The sequence below is a fragment of the Gossypium raimondii genome, chromosome 2 (assembly GCF_025698545.1).
Source record: "Gossypium raimondii isolate GPD5lz chromosome 2, ASM2569854v1, whole genome shotgun sequence".
NCBI lineage: Eukaryota > Viridiplantae > Streptophyta > Magnoliopsida > Malvales > Malvaceae > Gossypium > Gossypium raimondii.
The window spans coordinates 8,528,872-8,550,050 of record NC_068566.1 but is presented as its reverse complement, the minus strand read 5'-3'; the positions used below and the strand labels follow the sequence as shown (position 1 = coordinate 8,550,050).

Sequence of the window (21,179 nt, the reverse complement as noted above, 5' to 3'; positions counted from 1 at the left end):
CAATTGGTTTTTGGTCAAGAGTCTAATACAACCCATTTTAGAATTTTTGAATGTGTGATATATGTTAAGTTGCTCCACCATAATGTACAAAATGGGTATTCGAAGAAAGTTGATAATATATTGTAACAGCCCAAAATAGGGCCTAGTCGGAACAGTAGTTTCAAGACCAAAAAAAAAAAACTCGAAGTAGAAATATTTAATTTATAATTATTTTAGAGTCTATGATATGTTTGGGTGATGGTGTGCAAATTTTGTTAAGAAATTTTATCGATTAAGTGCCCAATTTTATTATTGGGATCCAATTGTATTAATTTCAAAATATGAGTTCTAGAACATAAGTACTTGTTTTAAATGGGGGTTTAAATTAGAGGTCTTTAAATGACAAATAGACCATCATATTTCGTTATGGACAAAACTAGTCATGGAAGGGTAAAAAATTGAAGGTATAGTAAAAAGGGCATTTTTGTCATTTGGGTGTTTTAAGGCATAAAAGACAAAATTGAAACCCAAAAATCTGCTCATTCTCTTCTCCATGCTGCCGAAACTTTCAGCAAGCCATGTCTAGGGTTTCAAGCTTTTCAAAGTTCAATTGTAAGTGCATTTGAGCCCTGTTTTTAATGTTCTTCGTATTTTTGAGATCCTAGAAGCTTAACCTTTCTATTTTTACTATTTATTTGCATGAAAAATGAAGTTTAAAAATTGACCCATGCTAGATATTTGTGCATTTTGATGTTTAATGATAGAATAAGGGTGCACGAGGTTAGGAGAACGATTTTTGCTAAGTGATTTTCGTTGAAAATGGTTAAAACGGGTTAATTAGTAAAAGTTGTAAATGCTCCTAAAAGTTGTTAATAATAAGAATTTGAGGTTGCTTTAGAAGAGAAAAGGGTTTGGCTGACCTTGAATGTTATGGAAATTGAATAAAAATCATATTACGAGCCTAAGGGCAAAATTGTAATTATGAGAAAGTTTAGGGGCAAAATTGTAAATTTTCCGTAGTATGATTTTTGTATTAAAATGAGTAATGTGAGTGATAATTAAGTGAAATGTGACATTATAGATCAAAGAAATCGAGATTTGGACCAAATACGGGGAAATGTCAATCAAAATAATCGACTCGCGTTGAGGTAAGTTAAAGACGCGTTAATCATTGTTACAATTATGCTTTTAATGCTTTGTTATTTCATAAATTGTATACACGAGAATACAGTCACGTTTAACGATAAATCGGCTATGTTTAGCACTTAATATGGAATTCGAGATAGCTTCAGCTATTTATGGCACTTAGTGTGCGATTTGGAATAGCTTCGGCTATTTATGACACTTAGTGTGCGAGACTGAGATAGCTTCGGCTATGTAAGGCACTTAGTGTGCGAGATTATGATAGCTTCAGCTATACGATGGCAATTAGTGTATGAAACATTGAGTATTCGATAATGTTACGAGAATGTGTAAGTTCGTATAGTAAGTTTATAAGCAATTAGATGTTAAATTCTGAATGAATGTTAATTATATATATATGCTGAAATGAAATATGCAAATATATATATATAGCTAAATGCGTTTTAGTTCGGAAAGTAAAAATAGATGTGAATGCGATTTATCGATGTTTAGCACTAAGTGTGCGGGAATGAAATAGCTATGACTATATGAACGGCACTAAGTGTGCGAAATTAAAATAATGATGTTGGATAATGGGCACTAAGTGTGCGAAATTAAAATGATGATGTTGTATAGCGGGCACTAAGTGTGCGATACCGAGAGCAACTTGGTTAGATGAGAAAGAGCACTAATTGTGCAACTTCATTATGGCATCGGCTCGAGATGAGTTTTGAGTGCCAGTGTAAGACCACGTCTGGGACATGGCATCGGCACCGATATGTGATCCCATGTGAGACCATATCTGGGATATGGCATTGGTGTCCTACCAGGTGTACGAGATATCCCAAACATCCCTAATATTACAAGTAGTTCAACGGGAAATTCAAGGAGTATGCTCAAGATAAGTAAGAGTAGGATATGTGAGTATTATGACTAGGCACAGGTATGTATATGAGATTCATAAATAATGTGCTCAGATTATGATGCATTATTGATAAGGATGCAAACAAGTAAGATGTGTCTATGATCACTTGATTGTTGTGTGCCAAGATATAATATGCTTTGGTGTAAGTGTATATAAATGAAAGTGGACACAAAGAATTAATGAATGAGTGAAATTGACCTTAAAACAGTTGTGGGCAGCAGCATTAGTATAACTTTGAAAAATCACCAAAAATGGTGGAAATTGAATTAAAGTTTGAGTGAGATATGAAATTAAATATTAATGAGTCTATTTTTCCGTAAAAGAAATAGAGTAAGCAAAAGAAGTGTGAATTATGAGGTATTTGAATTTTAGTGAGACAGGGTCAGAATGAGTTTCGGAATTACCTGTTCCAACTTTGAAAAATCAGTAAAAATTGTACAAAAGTAAATATGGAGTATAATTTATATGTTTGAAATCCTTATTATGTCTATTTTCAAGTGAAATAAACGAGAACATCATATGAATTTTGTACGGGGAGAAAATTGATTCATTGTGAAGAAGTGTCAGAATTGTTGGACAGCGAAACAGGGGTAAATTTAATGAATAAACTGTATTAATTGGCTAGACCAAAAATTCTTAAATTTCTATGGTAAGAAATTATCTGAGTCTAGTTTCAGGGAAAATTTACGGTTCTTCATTTGGAGTTCTGTAGCTCGAGAAAGAAATAATTTAGTAACAGTGACTCAAGTAGACAGATTAATGTGAATATTAGTAATAAAGTGTAAGCATGTGATATAATGATTATATCATCATAAGAAATTATTGCGAGGATTTGTCCACACAAGTTTAATAATTTCTTATTATTTTCATATGAACTTACTAAGCATTTATGCTTACTTCCCTTCTCTTTTCCTTTGCCTTATAGTATCGCCAAGTTAGCTCGGGAATCGGTGGACGTCGGAGATTTGCTCACACTATCAATTAGAACACTTGGTATATCTAGATACATAAATTTTTGGGTTACGGCATGTATAGTAGGTTTGGTTGTTTTGTCATATATGTCATATTTCTTATGGCCTAAAATGTTGACCCTTATTTAATAAATGTTCTTTTTGATTAAGGCTATTTGGAGATGGCCAATACGCCTATGATATGGTTATTCATGTATGTGGTAATTGTATACTTGAATGTTGTGGAGGTGGTTTACAAATGATTTCATGAATGACAATGTGTATGGGAATGTGAATGTAAAATTGGATATTCGGATGTCCAATTATAGTGTGATACATGTTGACGAAATTTTATGACACGGTTTTAGATGTTCAAGAAATTTTAAGTCCGGTAACGCCTCGTACCCTGTTCCGGTATTGGATACGGGTAAGGGGTGTTACATATATATTAATTATGAGTCTCCTTGTATTATTAGATCCTTTTTTAAATGATTTGGAGACTCAATTATAAAATGATTTGTGATTACTATTTGATTTGGTAGTTTCCCCAGCATTAGGGGGAGAGAATTAATAGTTGAATAAATAAATTATTGTAAATGAATTATCATTATCTAGATCCTCATAAAAATTAGTTTGAACCAGGAGTTCAAAAGGATAACTCTCTTTATTGCAAGTTAACTACCAAATGTATTTACTGACCCGATGAGAATAACTAAGTGTTATACGCCAGCTTATGTTTTTATTTGAATAAAAGTCACATTAGTAAAATGTGTTAGAATAAATAATGCATGCCTCAAACATGGTAAATCGATTAGTTCCAAAGATGAAAATTCTCGTAAAAGAAAATAATAAGTCAAGATTGTCATATAGTGGAGACAGATGCTCCAAAAGAGACCTAAGACATAATTAATTATTAAAAATCCAGAAGAGATTCAAGTACTTGAATATGGAAATGATGAAAATAAAGAGATATCGATATGTCATGTTAATACAAGAAAATATGGAACCATGCATGAAAATAGAAAGTTGTCGACAACGGTTTTACATCAATAGTATTATTGAGATAATGAAACAAAAGAAGGATCTTGAATAAATTTTGTCAAGAAATATAATCATGAAATAGATTGACCAAAATGGAAAGACGCAATTCAAGTATAATTAAATTTGTGAAGTTTTAGGACTAGTAGCCCAAACATTTAAAGGTATAAAGCTAGCGGAGTACAAATAAGTAATTTTGTGAAAATGAAACAAGAAAATTAAGTATTTTGCTAAGTTATAACATTGATTGTGAGAAGATATGATATGATGTGATATTCTTTTGTTGTGGTCGTCTTTTGTTCAAAATAATAATAATAACAACAATTGCATTGTAATATATATATGCATTTATATAACATTGTTATTTTGCCCTAAATATTGATGTGCAATCCTATATATATAAATACTCCTTAAAATGTTATTTTTAAATTTTATATTCCAATTAATTTTTTACTAAAATATTATTACCTTTTATGGTAAATTTAAGATAATAATAATTTTAAAATTTTAAGAGCTAATAATAATTATTTTAAAATTTAAGAGATAATTATTATAATTTACTTTTTGTTCATTAGTTAAACTATTCACATTATTTAAACTATTTATTTTAGGGATTGATTAGCAGGATCTAAAGTACTTAGATAAATTTTATATTAAAAGTTACTTTTTTAAAGTTTACTCAAGAGTTATTATTGGTATAGTGGTAAAGATATTGTTTATAAATCCATTAAACATTGGTTTAATCCTTAGATATGTTAATTTTAGTTCTTTTATTTAAAAACTATATAAAAGTATGAAAAGATAAAAAATGTCATCAAAATAATAATAGTAGTCATTTAATAAAAGATATATTAGTCATTTTCTAACCGAGTTGGTACTCGACTAACCTATGATTCCAACTCCGTCGAGGTTTTATTAATAGTATAGATAAGAAGCATAAATTATATAAAATTCTACTCCTAATGAACATTAGTGTCTTAATGGATATCAAACTTCTTATTTTAATGGACATCCACTTCTATAATAATAAAATATTTACAACACTCTTATTGGATGTCTATTGATAAATAATGTGCCTCGTTAAAACCTTACTAAGATAAAATAACCAAGTGAAAAATTTCTTAGTGAAGGAAAAAGAGTGCATATATCTATAATATGCATAACATGTTGCCTTATTAAAAACCTTACCAAGAAAACTTATTGGGACAAAACCTCGTTAAAAGAAAAGAGTAGAACACATATTTACTCCCCTCATGACAACATATGGTATCTCATATTTTACATATTCAATCTTGAATACTAGATTTTCAAATGATCACTTGAACAATTTATTAATGTTTATATCATCATTCTTCTAAATATCATAGGTGAGGCATAATTTTGGGAAAATATATTTTGATCTCTTCAAGAGTTCCAACAATAATTATAACAAATTTTGATCTTAATCTTTCTATACATGCATGTTGGATTGTTGTATAATATTCCTCCAACTACTATTCATTGAGTTGAATTTACCACATATGTTCAAATCAATTTAATTCATATAAATATTTATTGTAATGAACAATTTCTTGAGAATTTCAGATGCTTCTAGCATTCTAAATCCTTTAAGGATTTGAATATAAACTTCACTATATAGTGCTTCATATAAAAGGTTGTAACAACAATTATTAGACGCATGTCAAATTTTCATGAGCTGCCAAACTAATAAGATATCTAAAGGTTATTGCATTCACCACAAAAGAGAATTTTTCATAAACAATGCTAAGACTTAGCAAAAGTTTCATTTTTCTTATTTCCTTTTCGCACAACTACTTCATTTGTACCTCACTGGCTTTATACCTTTAGATATTTGAACTATTAGTCCAAAAACTTCACGAATTTAGTTTTACTTGAGTTGCGTCTTTTTATTTTGACCAATCTATTCCATGCATATATTTCTTGAAAATTTTATTTAAGATACTCATTTTCTTTTATTACCTCAATAATATTATTCCATGAAAAATCGTTGTCAGCAACTTTCTATTTCCCATACTTCTATATTTTCTTGTACTGACACACCTTATCGAAATCTCTTTATTTTCATCATTTCCATATTCAGGTAGGGGTGAGCAAAACTAGATTCGATTCGGAAAAAAATTAAATTTTGAGTTAATCGAATCGAGTTATTCAAATTATTCGAGTAAATTTGAATAAGTAATTAGAGTTTCGAGTTTGAATCAAGTTAAATTTTACAATTCGAATAACTCGAATAATTCAAATAATAGATTGGTGCAAATACCTTTTTGGTTCCGGTCAAGTTTGAAAATGAGCAAATTGTTGGAATGCCGGTACCCCCATGGCACAGCAAAAATTAATAAAAAAATAATTCCGACAATTCAACCCATGGATCCATGTGTGAGGAACGAATCAGGATGAAATAATGGTTTCGAAATTATCGAAACTTCAATCTGAATAGATAGCGACGCCTCGGCAATGAGAATTATGATCTATTATCGAACCAAGTCGCAACCTTTTATGATTCTGACCTCTACGTAATCCACCCAGTCCGAAAATGAACGGAAGAAATTTCGAAAACTGTTTTTGGAGAATTCTTTGCTTGACGGCTGCTAGACCTCACAAGCAAAGTTTTTTTTTAGGGTTTTTTTTTAAACTAACTACACTCACCCTTTTATAATTGGTATATATATAATGAATCATAATTTGTAAAATTTTTATCCGAACATAATAATCATAATTAAAAATAAATAAATATAATAATTTTTTAACCGAAAATTATAATTACATTAATTATAACAAAGATTTCGGTAAACTATATTTATTTAAATTTATATACGAACCAAATTTATATATTAATAGAACTATGTTCTCCTTATGTGTACAACATCCTTGTACATATAATATGTTCGATATTTGATTGCCCAATTAAATTAATTCTATAATTAATTTAATTTATGTGACAACCAAACACAATACCAACTATGTTTTATTCCGTTCATTTCAACCATAGGGTGTGACCCTGTAGGTTCTTGTAACGTTACTAGTAATACTAGAACGTTCTAATGTTACAAACAATGAGTGACATCTAGCAATGTATCATTACTACCTAAGTTACAAGAAGTCATGATTCGACATAACCTTTTTGTGATTAACCTTTCATGCATTAATCCTTAAGTTCTTTATCTCTAGAATGGACACAAGTCATGGAATAGTCACACTTGCATAGTCCATATCATGTTCCTTGATATCTTGAGTAGACTATGATATATAAATAAGTATGACATCTCATATCAACTTATTTGAGCATGGCCATGCATTTCTAGTCTCACTCAATCAAGTGGCCTAAGATATTACTCCCATTATGTAGGAGAGACTTATCCTATATTGATCAACCATATCCCTCTACATAGGTTGTGGTATAGACAATATCAACCTTTATAGAACAACTAGTTACGGTGTACGTTTGACTGTATCAAAATATACAACTCACGATGTTGGGATAATGATGATCTCAAGTCTGAGGATCATATACATATTAATCACTATGAGTAATGTTGTGACAATTACATAATAATCCAAGAAACATACTCATAGCGAGTCAGTCCAATATGTTGTTCTCTAACACACATATTCATGCATTGATTTTGACACTCCATATCAATGACAACTCTTTATCATCAATCAACTACATGTTAATCTTAATGCATTATTGTTGTCCTAGTCAACAATAATACTTGACTAAGGATCTTTTAAGAATAATCATATTATTCTCGTGACATTATTATAAAACATTTTATATATACACACGAAATAATAATGGCGCCTTATATTAATAAATATGGTAAATCAAGTATGTTATTACAACCATATCATGATTGATCTTTGGGAATACTCTTACACAAATTGGTCTCTTTCTCAACAAAAATTACAAAATGATTCAAAATAAATTTCAAAAATTCAAAATATTTATAGAAAATTTCAAAATGTATATTTTTAAAAATTATAAATGTTTTAAAATTTTTAAAATATATATAAAGAAAGTTAAAATTAAAAATTTCTATAATAATAATATTGGGGACCTAAATAAGTGAATTAATGACTCAAGTTTATCATACTAAAGTATTTTATTATTATTAGTTTGCTTTGAATTTGTTTTTCAAATATATATTGTTTTAAATTTATGTGCTCTAACATGAAATTAGTTATACTGTAATAAGATTTTAATTTTACATGTTTAATTTTTTAATTTAACTCAAATAATTTCACTCGATTCGACTCAACTCGATTTTCATTTCACTCGACTCGATTCAAAAAAAATTTAAATCGAGTTAGGATGATAAAATAGAACTTGTCAACTTGATTAACTCAAAAAAATTTCACTCAATTCGACTCGATTCCATCGAACGCTCACCCTATATTCAGGCACCTAAATCTTTTTTGAAGTTTGAATAATTAATTATGTCTTAAGTCTTTTCAGGAAAATCATCTCCACTATCTGAACATCTCGATTTATTATTTTCTTTTACGAGAATTTTCATATTTGAAACAAATGGATCTACCATACTTCAAACATGCATTACTTTCAATTGTTTCTAACAGGTTGTCCTACTTGCACTTTAAATACGTTGGCTTGTATATAAGACTCGGTTATTCTTATTAGGTCAGTAAATGCATCTGACAATTAACTTACAATAAAGTGAATTATCTTTTAAACTTTCGGTTCAAATTACTTTCTGTGAGGATCTAGATAATGATAATTCATCCAAGAAATTATTTCATCCAACTATTATTTCTCTCTCCCCTAATGTTGGGAAAATTGTCAAATCAAAACAATAATCACCAAATTCATATCATAATTGAATCACTAATTCGATCAAAACATTTAGTAATAAAAGGAGACTCATAATTAAAACATTTCCCAAATTTCTTTAAATACTCATTTTGTGTATTGTGGTGGAACAACTTGAACATATATTGCGCATTAAAAAATTCTAAAATGAATTGTATTTGTATAACGACCCAAATTTCAATGGTGTTAGAAAATACGATTTTAGAATCCTATTTTCGTAAACTAAGACCATAAATATAAAATAGGAATATTTACGAAGTTAATATAAAAATAATAAATTTCAGTTAAGAAATTTAATCGAGAAAGTAGTTAATTAAAACTCGGAGACTAAATTATAAAAGTTCAATTTCTATTGAGTTTTAAATTAGAAAAGACTTAAGGACTTAGATAGTAATTATTTAAAGGAGAAAACAAAAATAAACCAATATTAAATAGTAGATAGTGGATGATGATGGTGGATACCATCAACTTTAATTAATATATTATCAATGTATGTTAAACCATAATTATACAAGATTAACTATAACCTAATCTAAGTATAAAAGCTAAAGCAAGTGGAGACAGATGATAATTCATTTTCTTAACCATGATAATTCATTTTCTTCACTGCCCACTTGAAGAGAATAAAGAAAACTCCATTTTTGGAGGTTAAGCTTTTGGCTAAACAATTACTATGTGTGTGAAACTAACTCGATTTATCTATTGAAACTCGAGAAAAATGGGAAATAGTGGCTATTTTCAAAACTGCCCAATGCCACACGACTATGTGAGATTTTGCAAACCATGTGGGTAGGCCGTGTGGACCACATGGGCTAGCTTTTTGGGCCCTGTGAGCCTTTTGGCCAATTTTTGAGCCCGATTAAGGGTCACTTAAGGGACTCAAAACTTGGGTCTGTAGGCATCATATGGGGTCGGAAAAGCGTAAGTTTAAGTACGTAAAAATACATGGGTAAGCTTAGGAGGTATGTTAAGTAAGATATGTTACAATTAAACCATACGCTATGCTTTGATCTGTATGAAAATATAAGTGTATGCATGCCATACGATTTATGATATGTGTATGTATGATATATGATTACGATATGCTTGTGTTTTGGGTGGGCTATGATGTGATGGAGGAAGTGTTATGTAACACCCTTAACCCGTCTTCATTATCAAATTAGGGTTACAGAGCATTACAGTATAAAACAAAACCTTTAACTTCAAAATAGAAAAATAATAGAATTTCATATTAACTTCTAATAACAAAATACAATCATAGAAAAAAAAATACATCATTGGGCCTTAAATCAAGCCTAAGGGGACTTAAAAATAGTTTGGAGACATTCAAGGATCAATTCAAAACAAATTAGAAAGTTTTGGGAAAAATTAAGAATTTAGGGAAATAGGGGTCACACGACCGTGTGACATTGCCCAAGCTATGTGGGGATTCAAATTATGGGACACACGATCGTGTCCCAACCTGTGTGTCTACATATATAACTTATTAACTTAGGTCACACGGCCGTGTGCCAGGCCCTGTGTGTATTCGAACCATGGTCACATGGCTATGTCGCAGACAGTGTGCCTGGCCTTTTAGAACTACACCAGAAATTAAGATGACACACGGCCATGTGGGGTGGCATTGTGTGGCACGCGGTCGTGTGAGAACCCATGTCCCATGCCATGTGCAATCCAAATTACCCCTAAAATAAGCCGTTTCAAATATCATTTCTTAACCATCAAGCCATATCATCAATAGCTACTTTCACATACTTAAATCACATTCAAAATCACCTAAAACATGTCAAGAATTAATCCATCCTATGTCTAATCAATATGCCTTTCAAAGGTACCACATTTCACACTTCAAATTTAGTCCCATTCAACATCTCAAAGTCCTAATTAGAACCTATTCCAACCATGCAAAAATAATCATTCCCAAAACATGCCATAATACCATGTAATATCTACTATCTATAGAATATGCATAAGGGTTCATCCATTCATATTTGCACCTATTATTAACATGCTATTATTTAACATCATTAACCACACCAAGCTTGGCACAACTCAAAACAAGCAAATTCACTTGAATAATCTTTTAACCCTATCACATGCCATTTATAACCATTAACCAAAACTACCAATATGACGAATGGATAGTTTGACAATGCTCTGATGAAATTGCAACCAATTGAGCTTTCCGATAATATACAAAACAGAGGAAACAACTACGTAAGCAATTAGTGCTTAGTAAGTTCGTACTTAGGAACTTAACTTACCATATGTATTAAATCAAACAATAAAAATAGATTCCTTTTTATTATAGGCCATATGTCCTTTCCTATACACAACTACTCACAAAGTTAGTTAGTGAGACATTGCACTTATAAAGCAACCAAAGCATGGCATAAGACATATCAATATTTCAAATTCATCAAACATCATTCATTCATATACCATGTTCTTACATTTTCTTTAGGTTTTACATAACAACTTTCCATGTCACACATTCATTAGTATAGCTCTTTATGTAAATGTATTTTTTTTCCATTCAAATTTTAATTACCCGTTAAACCATAAAGAATAACATGGACTACTCGAAAAATACTCCTATATCTATTTAATTCACTAAACACCTTATTAGTTAACTTATTTATAGACATATGTAGCATATAATCACACCAAGGCATAAATATTCATTACAACCTAAACTAGTCAAAACATTCATCTCAAATTCAAACTTATGATACATAACTCACCTGAAACATGTTACCTGAATACCAAATGATTGAAGGATGCCATAGTGTCTTTCAACCATGGTCATATTCATTCTCGTCTTGATGCCATAGTGTCTTTCAACCATGGTCTTATACATTTTTACATCATATTTCCATAGTGTCTTTCAACCATGGTCTTATTCATTTAATTCATGATTTCATAGCATCTTTCAGCTATGATCTTATTCGTTTCCGGTATGATGCCATATTGTCTCTCAACTATAGTCTTATTTAGTTTCGATATAGTGCCATAGTATCTTTCAACTATGGTCTTATTTGTTTCCTTCAAGCCAAAAAATTTGATTCACATATCTAGGAAAATAGATAATAATTTATCGAAATAGTAATTGATTGTATTAACCAAGTTACAAACTTACCTGAACTCATAAATGACTTCTAGCACGAATTGACCACTATTCCACAAATTTGAATTTTCCACGATTTATGTTCGTTCGAGTTGTTTGTTGATCATGAATGGTGAAACAAAGCTTAATCAAACCCAAGATTAGCCATCCATGGAAGAATCGATTGTCTAAAAATGTGAAAGAAGATGATAGCCACTCATCTTTTGTTTATGTTTTATTTTAATTATCAAATTACCTTTTTACCTTTATGATTTTAATTTAAAATTAACAAAACATGTCCATAATTGTCCGCTATCAATATGCATGGTATATTTACCATATAAGTCCATTAATTCATCTTTTCATAGCCATTTGACCCATTTCACTAATAGAGATCAACTTTTGCAGCTTTTATAATTTAGTCATTTTGAATTAATTAACTATTTAAATGTTAAAATTTCTTAACCAAATTTTAATATAACCCTAATAACACTATTAAATATTTACAGGCTCAGTTTATAGAAACGAGGTCCTGATACCTCATTTTCTAAAATCACTTGACTTTAAGGATTTACCACTTGAACCTAGTTATTCATTCAAATAACATAAATTATCAAATAAAAATTTAATATTACTATATTTGACTCGTAAATGTTAAATAATAATATTTACAAACTCACTCATCAGATTTGTGGCCCCAAAATCACTATTTCTGACACCACTGAAAAATGGGTTGTTACATGTTATATGATAATTTTTGTTGCAATTAAAGTGGCTAGATCGCAAATTTTTGTTTGGTAGCTCAACTAAATATATATATATATATAAGTAACACACTGCCATATATTGGTGTGATTGGATGGATGGACTCTTGTAGCCTTTATATGGTGTGATTGTCTGGTCAGAGATAGTGTGTAGCCGATGAGGGTAGGACATGATATGACATACTGTGTTATGATTCGATTTGATATGATGTGTTATGATACGTAAGATATGATAAGATATGATATGTATGGCATCTGATACAATATGAAATATTAAAAGATATGCTATAATTTGGATTCTAGTATGTTATGACACATTTTGATGAATATATATATTTGTACTGAAAGTGTGGGCCAAATCACACACTTGGCTTAAAGCTCAGATCTTGTTTCTTTCATTTCAAGTAATCCTTCAACATAGGATTGGATTGCGACATTAGTGCTCGGGTTTCAGACTTTTTGGGTTTTGTATGTTACATACTTTTCTCTATTTATGGACTTTTTTTAAGGACTTAAGACATTTTAATTTTGTTTGGGACATTTGATTTTATTTCGGTAATTCTTTTGATAAAGTTTTTGTTTTTAACCAGAGTTTAAAACAAGACGACTAACTATAAACTAAAGGTAATAAAGACTAAATTGTTATAATGTGTCTGCTGCCAAAATTTTGTCGAAAATCGCTAAAGTGATTTATCACGCAAACGTTTTCAGTAAATTGGATTTTTTTTAGTAAAATTGTTTAAGATGTGTTTTCAAAAATTAATATGTTTTTCAAAAAGTTATTCAAATTGATTTTCTCTTCGTTGAAAGTTGGTTTTCATCAAAATTGGATATCAATTTTTTTCACATGCGATGTAATCTCCATAATCCGACTGTAATGTTTAGGCCAGGTAGGGATGTTACATTTGGTAGTATCAGAGTCAGGTTGAAACACTCGGGCTGTGTATTTTGGGTCCACAATATTTTAAGAAATAAACTTTTTTTAAACTAGAATTTTACTGAAATGATCTTCGAATTTTTGGATAAGTGAAACCGAGACTCCGACACCTATCCAAGTAAGAACTCTAAACTTTAGTTATGCTTTAAAGATACCTTGCATGTGATACTTTAGTGTAAGAAATGACCTTTAGAGACTGTAGTTTAGTAAAACACTCTCTAAACACTAATAAGTATTCCGATAAAACTTTATGATTAAGGTTTAAAATTTAAACTGGTTCATAAAATTTTGAAAAATTATATATAAGATAATGAGCACTCGTGGATCTCGAGGACGTGGTCCTCATGGGCGTAGTGGTCACCGTCGGGGGGCTCAAGTTGAGCCTTCTACGATGGGAAGTATACCCCAATTAGATATGAGTGAGACTGTAAGAACTCTGATTGCTGGGACTAAGTCTGAGGCTTAGACTGTCAGGGACAACGTACTGTCCCAGACAATGTTGAGGGTTTTGGAGAGGGTCGCTGGGACCCATATTAGATCTAAGAGCTAAGGGTCAGTAACTAAATGACTCCAGTCCAATAGAGTTTAATTATTTAGGGGCATCACTAGAGTCACTCTGACTGTGGCTGAATATTGGTTAGGGGCTAGAGAAAGAATAATGAATGACTTAGACTGCACCCCGAGTTGAAATTGAAGGGTGCAGTATCATTGCTTCACGACGAAGCATATCAGTGGTGGTTGACTGTGTACAGGAGGGCACTCAGCCTGAGCAGCTGACATGGGATTATTTTTGGAGTGCTTTCCAAAATAAGTATGTGGCGGCAAGCAATGTGGAGGCCCGTCGATGCAAGTCTCTAGGGCTAACTCAGGGGGATAGATCAGTGGTCGAGTATGAGGTTGGGCACTTCAGATTGAGTAGGTATGATCATGGTTTGGTGGCTACTAGCTACGACAAGAGTATCCATTTTGAGGAGGGTCAGAGGTATGACATTAAGGTTTTGATAGCTCCCCAAAGAGAACAGGTCTTTGCAATCTTGATTGACAAGGCAAAAATTATAGAAGAGGTTAAGCACATTAAGCGCGATAAGAGAGAGAGAGAGAGAAGAATCAAAATAATAAAAAGAGGGATGCATGTCCTTGTAGTTTTTCTCAATAGCTTGTGAAACGGGCCAGGTATGAAAAACCTTTGTAGGCAAAGCCAATTTGTAGAGTTAAGCCTGCTGTTAAAGTTAAGCAAGCTCCAATTTGTGGGTATTGTAATAGAAACCACCCAGGTGAATTTTGGAGGAGGACTGGGGCCTGCTTTAGGTGTGGGTCAACTAGGCACAAGGTCAGAGAGTGTCCCCCTTATGGTTGAGCCGGGGCGGGCTCTGGGTTAGGGTCAGATTCTGCTTTAGAGGGTTAGTCAGTAGCCTGCTAGGGGCCATGGTCAGATGAGGGGCTAACAATGGTGGACGCGGATAGAAAGCACTAGGCAAAGGTGCAGGTCAGGTTGAGGCTAGGCAGCTAGCCTTAGTTTACGTAGCGAGGCGTCATGAGGATAGAGATGCTGCTGATGTGATTGTTGGTACGTTTACTATTTATTATTTATCTTATTTTGCATTAATTGATTGTGGCTCTACACACTCCTATATATCTAGTAGTGTAGTGGGAAATTTGGGGATTTTGGCCGAGGACACTAGTTGTGAACTTTCTATGATTAGTCATTTGGGTCAATCTGTACGAGTTAGTAAAGTGTATAGGAGGAGTCTGCTTGAGGTTCAGGGGTTTGTGTTTCTGGCTGATTTGATAGAGTTACTGTATGGGGAGTTTGATTTGATTTTGGGTATGGATTGGTTGGTGGAGCATCGGGTTGGATTGAGTTGTGAATCTAAGAGAGTGACCTTTAGGGTTAGAGATGATGTGGAGGTTATGATGGTTGGCGAGCATCGAGATTATCTCTATAATGTGATATCCACTCTGGTAGCTGAAAAGCTAATCCGTAAAGGTTGTTATGCATATTTGGTATATGTGCATGATACGAGTAGTGTGGGTTCGACTGTGGAAGATATTCGCACTGTTAAGGATTTTTCGAACGTCTTTCCTGAGGAGTTGTTGGGATTACCTCTAGATAGGAAGATTGAGTTTGGAATTGAGTTATTGTCAAAGCTAGCTTCGGTGTCCATCGCTCCATATCAAATGGCAGGAAGGAGGTGAAGGAACTTAAGTAGCAACTTCAGGAACTTTTGGACAGAGGATTCATTCGACCTAGTGTGTCTCCGTAGAGAGCACCGATTCTCTTTGTTAAGAAAAATGATGGTTTTATGAAGATGTATATGGATTATCATCAGTTGAACAAATTGATGATAAAGAATAAGTACCCATTTCCGAGGATTTATGATCTATTTGATTAGTTTTGTGGGGCATCTATGTTTTCAAAAATTGATCTTTACTCTGGGTATCATCAGTTGAAGGTTAGGGACGCCGATACGCGTAAGACTACCTTTTGGACTCGTTACAGTCATTATAAGTTCATTGTCATGTCCTTTACTTTGACTAATGCTCCGGTGGTGTTCATGGATATCATGAACTAGGTTTTTCAGCCATATCTGGACCAGTTCATCATAGTGTTTATCGACGACATTTTGGTATATTCTAAGACTAAGGACGAGCATGATAGGCATTTTCGAACAGTTCTTCAGATTCTTCGTGAAAAGGAATTGAATGCCAAGTTGAGTAAATGTGAGTTATAATTAGGTGAGGTTATGTTTAGGGCATGTGGTTTCTCCTAAGGGTATCCGAGTGGATCCTAAGAAGATAAAGGCTATTCTAGATTGGAATCAGCCTAGAAATGTGACTGAACTTCAGAGTTTCCTAGGTTTGGTAGAATATTATCGAAGATTTGTTGTGGGGTTCTCTTTGACAATAGCTCCTTTGACTAAGTTGCTACGTAAGAATGTTCTATTTGTTTGGGTTGTTGAGCAACAATTGAGCTTTGAAAAGCTCAAATCGATTCTGACTCAGACACTTGTTTTGATTCAGCCTAAACCTGGAAAGAGTTTGTTGTTTATATAATGTGTTACATACTAGTTTGGGTTGTGTACTGATGCAAGAAGGTAAAGTGATTGCTTATGCGTCTAGACAACTTAAGCAGTATGAGGGTAATTATCTGACTCATGACATCGAGCTTGTTATATTTTTTTGCACTTTAGATTTAGAGGCACTATTTATATGGTGAGAGATGCATCATTTACACCGATCATCAAAGTCTTAAGTACCTCTTCACTCAAAAGGAGTTGAATCTTAGGCAGCGTTGTTAGATCGAGTTGCTTAAGGACTATGATTATTTTATTGAATATTATCCTAGTAAGGCCAATGTGGTGGATGATGCTCTTAGTCGAAGATTTATGACTGCTTTGAAGGCGATGTTTGCTTGCCTAAGTTTGTTTTATGATGGTGGGATTCTGGCCGAGTTACAAGTTAAGCCGTCTTGGTTGGATGAGATTAAGAGTAAGTAAATTTTGGATAAGTCTTATATTAGTCGGGTTCAGTAGATGAATGAGGGTAATACTACGGATTTTGGGTATAATAATGATGGTATTTTGTATTTTTAAGGTCTTATTTGTGTGCCTAAGATGTATATCTGAGACAGTCTATTCTGCAAGAAGTACATAGTAGCTCTTATGCTATGTATCCCGGTGGTAATAAGATGTATCATGACCTCCATGACTTGTATTGGTGGCCTAGGCTGAAACATGAGGTGACCGATTTTGTGTCCCATTGTTTGATGTACCAGTAAGTTATGGCTGAGCATCAACTTCCTTCTAGACTGCTTCAACCTGTTAAGATTCCATTATGGAAATGGGAACTAGTAACTATGGATTTCGTTAGTGGTTTGCCTTTAACACCCACTGAGAAGGATTTAGTTTGGGTTATTGTGGACCGGTGAACTAAGTCTGCTCACTTCATTCTGGTTAGAACTGACTACTCTTTGCAAAAGTTGGAGAAGCTTTATGTCTCCAAGATTGTCAAACTTTATGGGGTTTCAATATCTATTATTTCAGACCGAGATCCTCATTTTACTTCTAGTTTTTTGTAGAAGTTACATGAGACTTTGGGTACTCAACTGGATTTTACTACGACATTTCATCCTCAAACTGATGGTCAGTTTGAGAGGGTAATTCAGATTTTGGAGGATGTGCTTTGGAGCTGTGTGATTGATTTTCAAGGTACCTGGGAGAAATTTCTACCGCTGGCTGAATTTTCTTATGATAATAGCTTTCAGTCTAGCATTCAGGTGGCGCCTTAAGAGGCTTTATATGGCAAGAATTGTCACACTCTACTTTTTTGGACTGAGTTAGGAGAGAGGAAAGTTTTGGGTCCTGAGTTAGTGGCGAAGATTGAAGATAAAGTCCATTTGATTCAAGATCGACTTAAGGCCACTTCTGATAAACAGAAGTCTTACGCGGACCTTAAGAGACGAGATATTAAATATGATGTGGGGGGCCGTGTTTTCCTTAAAGTGTCTCATTGGAAGAAAGTCCTCAGGTTTGGTCATAAGGGAAAGTTGACCCCTAAATTCATTGAGCCGTATCGGGTTTTGACACGAGTTTGGCCAGTTGCTTATAAGTTTGAGTTACCTTTGGAGTTGGATCGCATCGATGACATCTTTCACGTGTCTATGTTGAGATGTTATCGATTTGATCCTTCGCATGTGGTTCCAGTGGAGGAGATTGAAATAAGGCTAGACTTATATTTTAAAGTGGAATTGGTACAGATTCTAGATCGTGAGGTTAAGGTCTTGAGGAGGAAGACCATCCTTTTGGTTAAAGTGTTGTGGCGGAATCATGTTTCCAATGACGCCAATTGGGAGCTTGAGGACTTGATGCGTCAACAATATCCTTATCTTTTTTAGTCAAGTAAACTTTTAGGCCGAAATTTCTTTAAGGAGGGGAGAATTGTAACGCTCCAATTTTTTTATGTTTAAATTGTTAAAGTCTTATCAAGTGATTTGGTTTGGTTTGGAGGTTGGGCACTTTGTATATATGTTTAAGGTTCTGTGTTTGAGTCCCCGTATGCTTAATGGAAATTTTTCTTTTGTTATTTTATCTGTTGTATCACCCATGGTAGTAGTTTGTTGGTGGGATTCAAACTCTAGTGGCTGGATAAATATAGGGTATTAAAATTGGTTGGATTTTAGTTAGTTAGAATAATAACCTTTTCCTTTTTTTTCATTTTATTTTATTTTAAATACTTTCTCTCTTAAAACCACTCCCCCACTACTGTCCATTATTCTGTTTGTGTTATTATTTTTATTCCCTTTCTTTTCAACGCATGTTTCTTTCTCTTTTGTTACCTTTTTCCCTTTGTTCTTTTTGTTTCTTTTTTCTGCTTTATTTTGCTTTTCAATTTCATCTGTCATTATCTTTAGTTTGGGTTGCGTTATTTCTTTTGTTGCTACAGTGACGTGTTTGAAAGAGTTGTGTTGTTGACTCGGTTTAGGTAAGTAGGTGTGTTTTTCAACAATAAGTTTAATAGATTTTATGTTATGAACATGTTGGAAGATTTTGGGTATTTTTTTATTTTTTTCCAATGTTAATCGTATGCATTTTGGATAGGTGAAGGATGTGAGGTTCACGACCTTCTTCTAGCGAACTAGGTGTTGTAGGATTGTTGTTTTCCGTGGTACATACTTGAATGTCGTTTGTTTTAGGAAATTTTTTAAATGCAAAGCTTCAAAAATTATGCTTCAGATTTGTAGTTGGTATTAATTTAATCTTAATTTTGTATGATGTGTTCAGGATTTTTCCTTGTTGCATTGGTGTATTTGTTCCAATAGTATCAGGTGTGCGAAACTAACCTGATTTATCACTTGAAACTTAAGAAAAATGTGAAATAAGGGTTGTTTTCAAAACTGCCTAGTGCCACACAGTCGTGTGTGTTTTTGTAGGCCGTGTGGGGCACACGACTGTGTGAGATTTTGCAGACCGTATAAGTAGGCTGTGTGGACCACACGGGCTAGCTTTTTAGGCCATGTGGGCTTTTTTGGCCAATTCTTGGACTCGATTAGGGGCCTTTTTGAGGGACTCGAAACCTGGGTCCGTGGGCATCATTTGGGGCCAGAAAAGTGTAAGTTTTAGTACATAAAAATACATGAGTAGGCTTAGGAGGTATGTAGAGTAGGATATGTTACAATTAAACCATACGTTATGCTCTGATTTGTATAAAAATATAAGTGTATGCATGTCATACGATTTATGATATATGTATGTATGATATATGATTACGACATGCTTGTGTTTTGGGGTGGGTTATGATGTGATGGATGAAGTGTTATATGACAGTTTTTACTACAATTACGGCAATTAGACCGCAAAATTTTGTCTAGCAGCTCAGCTGCATATAAATGAGTGGCACATTGCCACATATTGGTGTGATTAGATGGATGGACTCTTGTAGTCCTATATGGTGTGATTGGTTGGTTGGAGATGGTGTGTAGCTAATGGGGTTAGGACATGATATGACATGTGTTATGATTCAATATGATATGATATGATAAGGTATGATCAGTATGGAATCTAATACGATATGAAATATTAAAAGATATACTCTGATTTGAATTCTAATATGTTATGACACGTTCTGATGTATATATATTTGTACTGAAAGTGTGGGCCAAATCACACACTCGGCTTAAAGCTCACATTTTGTTTGTTTCATTTCAGGTGATCCTCCAACATAGGATTGGACAGCGACATCAGAGCTCGGGTTTCAGAATTTTTGGGTTTTGTATGTTACGTATTTTTCTTTATTTATGGACTTTTTTAAGGACCTAAGATATTTTAATTTTGTTTAGGACATTTGAATTTATTTCAGTAATTGTTTTGTTAAAGTTTTTGTTTTTAACCGATGTTTAAAACAAGGTGGCTAGCTAAAAACTAAAGGTAATAAAGACCAAATTGTTATAATGTGTCTGCTGCCAAAATTTTGTTGAAAATCACTAAAGTGTTTTATCACGCAAATGTTTTGAGTAAATTGGATTTGTTTTAGTAAAATTGTTTAGGATGTGTTTTCAGAAATTAGTATGTTTTTCGAAAAAGTTATTCAAATTGATTTTCTCTTCATTGAAAGTTGGTTTTCATCAAAATTAGATATCAATTTTTTAATTTCTTTTTTCATGTACTATGTAACCCTCATAATTCGACTATAATGTCTAGGCAGGGTATGGAGTGTTACAGATGAGAAATACAATATTGATATGATCCAATGATATGAACTAAAAAAAGAATGAACTCTTTCGACATTAGAAAGACTGATATGGCATGAATAGATTTTGCATTGTTGAGTAAGATTTGGTAGAATTGTTATGAAAATAAAATATTAAAATAATTTTTAATTGAATTTTGTCTTCAAACCATTTTAAATTAACATTGGATAGCAAAATTTCTATCAAAACACTAACTTTAGTAACAAAATTCAGTCAAATAAAAGTAAAATGTAAAATTCACTATAAAATTAAAGTGTAGTGGT

The 21,179-nt window shown here is 32.7% G+C and overlaps 1 long non-coding RNA gene across 1 annotated transcript; it reads left to right on the top strand.

Annotated features, from left to right (window-relative positions):
* The first annotated feature begins 493 nt into the window (after positions 1 to 493).
* Positions 494 to 3,248, top strand: LOC128035556 (uncharacterized). Its single transcript, XR_008192007.1, has 3 exons — positions 494 to 591; positions 1,061 to 1,127; positions 2,952 to 3,248. It is a non-coding gene; the product is annotated as an uncharacterized LOC128035556 (long non-coding RNA).
* The last annotated feature ends 17,931 nt before the right edge of the window (positions 3,249 to 21,179 follow it).